We start from the raw sequence: 9,134 nt of genomic DNA on the forward strand, positions 1-9,134 counted from the left end.
TTTTCCAGGGGCCACAGAGGTGACTAAACGTCGAACAAAGAAGTTCCCCTCACATATTTATGTCCCCCCTTGTTGCCTTTTGGCCGTGGATGAATTACACCGTCAGTGGGGTAATTTATTTGCATAACCTACATTTTTACAACATGTAGGCTTCGGGCTATGTATATTTGGGCCTTATTTCACACAATATATAGTATACTGTATTTTATCACGAGATCTAATACATGAGCTTGTCCCAAAACATATTATGAATTACTGTATTTATTATATTCTAAATGTGCTTAGAAATTAAAAGACGGATATATGTGATATTGTTTCTGATTGACAAAAATTAATAAATAATAAACATTTAAAAAACAGTAGTAGAACTCAGTGCCTCAGCCAGGATTTTAAATACAATAAGTCTTCTACCTCAAATAATGACGTTTTTAGTTTTTCATTTATTTGGTGAATAAGCTGTTTTTCAAAGCTCGATCCCCACCACAAGGAAAACAATTGGTTGTGAAAGACAGAATCCCTTTCTTTTATTGAAATGTTATCATTTTTATTGCCAGTAGCAGTTCACTTTGAATATGTCAAGTCCAACAAATATCTAAACCAGACTTTAAAAACTTTGTGTGTAATTTGTGTCTGAGAATGTCAATTTCTGTTTTTCAAAAAACCCAAATTACCAGAGAAGATACCAAAGACATGATCTCTGTGTCCTCAGTGGTGGTTTTGTCCATGTATTATTCATCATTATATTTTGTATATTTATGTTTTTGTTTTATTTTTTATATTCCATTCCACCACTTGAAACCACATATTTTATTTCATTTACGAAGTTGCTGCTGCGATAAACTGTCACACACTCGCTAACTTTCTGTTAAGTGCCTTGTTAATAAGGTCCATAGTGATCTCATTATACATTTTCACATATCACAGCAAGTTATTAATCACTCCATCCTACAAGGACATCACAAGAACCTTTAATGGTACCACAGGAGAGTAAAAAAGCACAAAGGGGAAGAATTATCTCAAAAGCCCTTACAGGTTCATTAAAAAGGTATATTATAGCAATCTCCTGTTAGAGATGAGTGTGGGTTCAATGAGAGTAAAAACAAAGAGTAATATATAACAATAAATGCAGTACATTATTCGGATTTGGTTAAGTTTAGTTTTTATTCAGCTTGACATGTTTTACACATAGTGAAAATGTGAAAATTACACATATTCCACAACCTACATACATTCTCCTACTTTTAATGTATTTATCTGTGGTTGATTTACATATTAACTTAAATGGATAAAGGACTGAGCACAAAGTGAAAAAGAAGAACAATACAACGCTCTGCAGAGGCTGCTTTATTTATGACCGAACTGCAGCCTCTTGTGGCTAACAAGCAATTTACAACTTCAGCAATAATTATTACTAGGTCACACTTTGAAAAAAAAAAAGTGTTTATAGAGTACTTATAAGTGAAAAGAAACACACACATACTCAAAATGTTAGATGCTGCCTTCTGCTACTGTGTCTCTGTTCACATCTTAAAATCTCCAGTTGAAAATCCCATAAACTTTGGGTGTTGGCTGTCAAAAGACAATTCTGGGAAATCCCTAAATGAAGATGAACTGGGTCAGCCAAGTTAAAGCAAAACGGACCCAACAGAAAAGGAAATTACAACACACTCCAACACTATATAACCCCTGGAATTAATGAAACATCACAAAGAATAATTGTACACAAGCGTAAAAGTGACTAAGAGTTTCTAACGTGCATTTAAAACAGATACTGCAGGATGTGTCTCAGCTATCAACTCTGACCATTGGCTGGGAGTCAGATCCAAGGGAAACAATATGCCTTTTATTTTCTATTTTAGGATTTTGGATAAAGGCCTTGGACTGTGCTTCCTGAGTTGTCCTGAGGGAGATGCTGTGGGAGTGTAAAACACTGGCGTTTCTGGTATAAGGCTATCCAGAGTGACTTATGCTCTGCTTTACTGACATTAACATGGGTTTCAGATTCCCATCAGGACACGAGTGGTTCTCCCTCATGTTTGAGAAATTCATAAACTGAAGCTAAAGTCTGGAGAGTGTCTGCTTCAGTGACATCATGTTCTCAGTCCTTTGCAGAGGATGTTAGGCTGTGATTGTCTGAAGACTCATATACACATGGTTTTATTTTCTATCTTGTTGCCAAAGGTAATAAAACTTCTCATTGTATTGTTTTACAGGATGTTTCAGTTAACGCTCACTTGTGGGCATTCTATCCAGTTTCCTTTAGTTCTGTGGTTTGTTTTGGTTCAGCGTTTCTAAGAAGTTTATGCCTGTCTGTACCGCTGGTTTGACACAAACTCAAAGCTCCATAAATCACTGCTTTGTATTTTCAACACCACACATATTTATGATGAAGTGTAGTATAGATAAATCTGACTGAGACTAAAAGAGAGAGTGGGCCCAAACCTCATACAATTTTCCTGATTAACTTTTCAGAAAGCAGGCAGTCAGTCGCCATAGGTTGAAATGTCAGCACTGTTTCATTTTTATAAACCATAGAACATCTAAAACCCTATAAATTAAAGTATGATAAGGAAGACAGTTATGCTGGGGAAAAAGCTGTGTGTGATCTTTTTCATGAATTTAAGTCACATGTGGAACATTGTCTGAAAAGGAATAACTTCAGTGGAAAAGGGAGTTCCCGTTTGCATCCTTGAGTATTTATTAATAAGAAACATCTGCAATATGAAACCTTCAGCATCTGACCTGGATAGCAATTATGTTTGGATCCTGTTCTAGTTTTTTAAATTAAAATACATTAAGCATAGCTGTCAAAATAGCAGGTTAAATGTGATGTGATGGAGAGTGTAATGTATACCAGTGTCAAAATGTGAGCATGTACTGTGCTTTGTTTGACTGAATGCACGAAAATACTCACAGGGTTCGAATTATGGGGAAGAGGTACAGTGGACAGAGGTAGAGCCACCAAGCAGCTTATACTTTTTTCAGAGATACAAATCCATGTGCTGGATATCATCCCTGAACTGCCGTCCACACAGAGCCACAATAATAAATGATTTCACTGGGGAACAATTTGAAAAAAAAATTCTGTTGAGTTAGATTTTTATGCTGATTAAAAGTAAAATTGGCATGCTGATTCCAAAATTGCAGTCAGTTTTTTTCTAGCACGTCAAGTTTTTTCTCCACAGCTTACCCTCCAGATAAGCAAAATTGATTAGCTGTAGTAAGACTTGCCGAGAGAAGCATTGGGTTGAGACGAATTGGCCTCCAAGATCTGATCTTAAACCTGAAGATCCCAACATTCTACATGAGCCACTTGTTGACAGGAAGAAAATAATATTCCCACCTCTGCACATAAAACTAGGTCTCATGAAGCAATTTGTAAAAGCATTGCCAACTGTTTCAAGTACATCATCTTGCAATTTCCTGGACTGTCAATTGAAAAAATCAAGGCTGGTGTGTTTGATGGTCCACAAATTCGGCAGCTCATCAAAGATGAGCAGTTCACCGGGACTATGTCAGACCTTGAGAAGAATGCTTGGTTATCATTCAAAGATGTCGTCAAGAACTTTCTTGGAAATACACGTGCAAGTAATTACACAGAAATTGTTCAGAAACTATTGGAGAGCTACAAAGCGCTTGGTTGCAACATGAGTACTAAACTACATTTTCTGCATTGCCATCTCGCCAGCTTTCCGGAAAATCTTGGTGCTGTTAGCGACGAGCTAAGCTTAGTGTCAATATTTGTAAATTTTTATAAAACAAGCACATATCTGTTAAGTACAGTATTTTTCATATTTTTTAAGAAAACGGAGATCCTATAGTTCAAAAACTTGACGTGATAGAGAAAAACTGAGATCAGTTTTGGATTCCGCACCCAAAAATTACCGTAGTTAAAAACAGCTGTCAGACCTAACTCAACAAAAATTGTGTTCCCCAGTGTTTTCAGTCCAAGTGTAACCCATAAAACATCATGAAAATAATCTAATGACTAGTAGAAGAATAGCGTTAAAAAGATTAAAAATTGAAAAGATAGTTGGAGAGGCCAAAAACAACAATGGTAATAGAGATCAAATAAAAATATAGCATATTTCAGATAAACACTTGCAGAAATCCAAATCCAAATCCTACAGAGTTGGATGGTGGGTCTGGTTGGGCTGCACTGGGGGATAACTGAGGGTGGTGACTGTTCCATTGTGACATCACAAAGTTTACAGTCCTGACGGCTCATTTTAAGGCACAGTTTCTGAATACAGGCCATGTGCATTTCTCTGTGGATTGAGTGCTTTGATATTTTCACAGTATTAATATAGAACCTAAACCTGCTTCATAGTCAAAAGAGACATGGAAATCTCACTTTATAAAGTATATATATTTAAGTTGCTAATGCACAATCAAAGAAAATCAAACCATACCAAGACTGTTCAGTAAGAGCTTCATACCAGACTGGGGCCTTTTTCTTTAAATTAAAAAACAAAAAAGTCAACATGTGAAGCAGGTGCTTCACATGTTGACAGTCCACTTGTCAGTTCATTTCAGTTCAGCTCAGTCATGAGAGTGATGAATGATTAGTTGATCTTAACTCGCATGAGCATCTTGGCCTTTCAGAGCTGCACTCTCCCTGCTGCATCAATATACCTATAAGGGTCAGTCTCCAGCATGGGACACCAATAGCTGTGTGTTACTAGGTTTTCACTCACTCAGCACCTCAGCAGGTAATTTCTCTGATGAGCATCCTCTCTGTCATCATCTGTTTAAGTGCTGCTTCACATGGATGACTCAAGCAGCTGCAGCCAAAAGTGGATCACCAACCATCGAAAGCGGGTAACTGCCCTGAGGCCTCAAACCCCCAGAGAGCTCACTGTGTGTCAATTGTTTGTGCATTATTTGATTAATCACATATTTGTATAGTACAGCTAAGATGTGTCTTCCGTTATTTCTCTCCCAAACGTTGTGGTCCTATGTTAAAATCTAGTTTTTGAACTTTATTGGAGGCTCAGAAACATGATCTCTGCACCCGGATCCTCCAACAGGTTAATCTAGTTTCTGAAACAGAAAAGAATTACACATTTCCTGCACGATCTAGAAAACAGAATATAATACACAACCAAATTACATCAAATATCAAACGTGACAACCACTGCACACTCATGTTACATGGAGGTTCTTGCATGCAACAAATTCTCTGTTTCTTAGGTCCTTCCTCATTTAATTCTATTAAACAAAGTTTAAAATGCTACCATGAAAGCAACATGTCAATCACCGGCACTGATTAGTTTGACTTAGTTTCAAAAGTGTTTTCCAATCAAGAGAGAGAAATGAGAAAGATTTTGTGAATGTGTGTAAACTAAAACAGTAAATTATGACTAAAACAAAAGCAGTAACTGTTGGAGATAAATAGAGCTAAATTAATAGAAAAGGTTTGTAGGGTGTCGTAATCTCCCTGTCACACTAAGCACGCTATAGAATAGATAAATAGTACCAGTAATACCTGTTGAGTGTTTGCTTGGTGAGTGTTGAAGCAAGGTCCATTAGTTTGCCTTGGGCGCCCTCATGTCTGGCTTAAAGCCAGACTACCTCTTCTCTGAAGCTCATGTTTTGGGATTTGATGGTGTGAAAAAAGTTTATCCTGGAACACAAAAATTTGTGGGCGTTCTGCTGAACCAATGGTGGGCTTTAAGTGCCCCAAAATATGACCAGAAATGGATTCCGCCTTCTATCTGACGGCCACGGTAAATAGATACTTTTGAAAACGTACATCTCTCTCTTTTTGTTTTGTTCTTTTATCCACAACATGCCAGTGTCTCCCACACACAAAACCTCACCTATTCTAAAATGCTTTCCCAAGGTGATAACTGTAAAAACACCTGCCTCACGCTATAGCACGGTTGGAGAAAATGGAGCTTTTCAAAAAAAAATCTGACATCTGACAATCTGACACATTTTCAAAGCGTGTAAACAAGCCTCCTCTCTTTCTTTACATGAATCTATTCTCTTTTCCTCCTACAACATAAGGGAGGAATCGAGGCAACACATATTTACCAAATGGGACATTCCTCCTCACTCCCGCAGTTTTTCGAAGTGACGTCAACCTATTCATGACGCACACTTGCATAACCTGTCACTGAGCTTGTAATGGATTTTTCTGGATAATGAGAAAAGCTCCAAATACTTCGCACAATGTCTGTAATTGGTCGAACTTAACTGTACCTGTAAAAGGTTACAGGCACAGTTAAGTCTATCATTTTCCAAGCTTAGGCGGTCTATTATAGGACTAACAGCCTCACTCTCACTATGGCTGGGTGTAGATGCACTTGGAAGGAAACAGAGGACATCACAAATAGAAGATGGCTGGCTACTGACTAAACAGAGAAAAGGTAGAATGTCATTTTTATGATTCACTTATTATATAAGTCACACACACCAAATATCTCTGACTGTAATGCAAAACAAGAAGAAACTGGCACCATCTTTTTTTTCAGTTCCCACATACAGTTTGACAAAACAGTAGTGTAGCAGTCATCTCACAGCCCCATCATCACAGCCAGAGTGACCCCATGCCACCTTCAGCTGGGACTCTTAAAGTCCAGCAAGTGGTTCAGTTTTTTGCAAGCGCTGTTACCAAGCAGTTAACATTTTCAAATGGGTTTCCTTTTATTTATTTATTTATTTAGTTTTCTCTTTTTAGTAACTTCTAAAGATATCACCATGAGTCCCAATCTATGAACTCCAAGGAGCAACAGTAGCTTAAGTTTTGTGATCAACCCATCAGTGGCGTTAACAGAACGATTTATCTGAGCTCTTCTTCTGCATACAGTAAAAACAACCCCACTTACAGGAACCGAAGACCGGGCACGATGATCTGAGCTACTCTGCAGCGCTCTTCTGGCAGGCTTTCCTCTGTGCACAGTGAAACCCTTGCAGAAACCCTTGCTCCTTCTTGGCCACTGTGTTCCTGCAAGGAATGTTGAACAAACTACCAAATGCTATCAGAGCAGTGGTGTCCCTCTCCATCTTCAAAAAATTCTTGAAGACTCTTCTCCTCTGACAGCGCCTCCTCTCCTAACACTTGTAACACCGTAACATGTCCAACCAACACTTACTATGCACTTTTGGTGCACCTCTTTACTTGATCTCCTTCCACTAACAAATCGATGTAGCACTTAGTACTCATGTCAAGGTCTCCTACAGCACTGAAGCTTTAGGTCCCTCACTCGTAGGTTACTCTGTATAAAAGCATCTGCCAAATGAGTAAATGTAAATGTAATAGCTGAAATCATTAGTCAATTGACAGAAAGGTAACTAGAAAAGTAACTGGGTGTAAAATAACAAATATTTCCTGGTACAAACCTCTCATTTATGAGTATTTGGTGCTTTTTCCTGTAATTATTCTAACAATCTTATTAAACAAGCAGCATGAAGGTGTCACTTTGGATTGTGGATGTTTGTGATGGGCATTTCTCACTACCTCCCACTACCACAATTCATCAGTTGAAGAGAGAAATGGTCGGCACATTAATGCATTATGAAAATTATAGTGCAGCCTTATATAAAATAGTTAAGCATTAGCTCCACCTCAGCCAGCTATAACAGTGAAATACTGCTTACACATTAATACATGAGTAATAATAACATAATGATACAATATGTAATAGTTTTACACTCACATGGGCCATTTTTCTGCACTGATACTTTAGCTAGGCCTTCTTTAAGAACATTTTCCTGATTATACTTGACTTTTACTCAAGTAACATTTGCAGTCTTCACTGGGGCAGGACAACAGCTGCAGGAGAGGTGGTTTACCCCCTGTATATAGGGGGAGGAGGGTCTTTGTACCGAGGACTGGTCATATGAGCATCAGTCAAACAGTATGCTCCTTAGAGGGCGGGGGAGATACTCCTGTGCACAAACAAATATACACTCAGTTGCCAGTCTATTAGGTAAACCCAATTAAAACTAATGCAGTCTAGCACATCAGCCCTACAATAAATCCTGCTTTTATTAATATTGTAATGTTCCTGTTCCTTTTACTTGCCAGAAAGTCACAGACAAAGAAATGTACATTATATTGGTCTACATATGATGTTACATATGTTTGGAGTCATAGACTTCTGTAACGTGATTTCAATTGAAAATTAAGTTTATAAGAAATAACATAAAGCAAGTAGTGATAAGCCAATGTTAAATGTGTTTCTTGTGCTGTTAAAGAGGGCTTTGTTAAAAAATACCAGCCAGTAGTCCTGAATATACTGTAAATACTGCCTTTTTTACACTATTTATATACACATATATGAATCCAAACAAGCAAAATACTGAAAATAGCATCAAACACTGTATTAGTGCATCAATTATATTGTTCGATAACAAGTATCAAAGATAGTGGGAATTTACTCATTAAAATATTGAACTCAGAAACAGCATGGGGTCATACTTCAACATTTTAAATGATGTGTTTGGAAACACCACATGTATCTGAACACTGCATATTAGTCGAATTCTGGCTCAATATTTGCCTTGTTTGAGCATTAAGACAAATTGGAAAGAAGCCATATGCCTTTTCCATTTGCATCTTCAAATAAATGACAGGTTGAGAGAATATCCATCTTCTCTTTTCATAGTCTGTAAAACCTCTGCAGATTGCTTCTGATGATAATATTTGTATAAATTGCAGCTGGTTAAATGGCAGGGTCTTTATAAGGCAGTGATTCACACCCTGCACAGCCTTGCCTGGGGGTTGTATTATCATTTAAGCGGAGGAAGTTCAGCAACATCAACAGGAAAATAAGTTCCACTCCTAAGTGCTGCTGGAATGCATCATCTCCATTTGTTTTTAACCTTTTTTTAATCCATTGAAGAGGTGGCTTAGCATGCATGTTCTTCTTGTTTTTAATATTCATATTCAGGAATGACTCAAATTCACAAGCAGGAGCTGTGCAGAGCATAAACACCACCTGGAGAGGAAGGCCACATGGAGGTTAAATGGGTTCAATCTTATGCGAGCTTTGGCACTTGTCTCTAAGAGACCTAAGAGAGAATTACTCCCACTTCACTGTCCACGGTCAGGTTTTAAATCTTTTATTTATTTTTTCTTTAATGCACAACAGCGCCATTGTACTCTAAAATACTGCATTTTACCA

Source organism: Trachinotus anak, unplaced genomic scaffold (assembly GCF_046630095.1).
Source record: "Trachinotus anak isolate AG129_WGS33_773 ecotype Australia unplaced genomic scaffold, CSIRO_AGI_Tana_v1 ptg000005l, whole genome shotgun sequence".
Taxonomy (NCBI): Eukaryota; Metazoa; Chordata; class Actinopteri; order Carangiformes; family Carangidae; genus Trachinotus; species Trachinotus anak.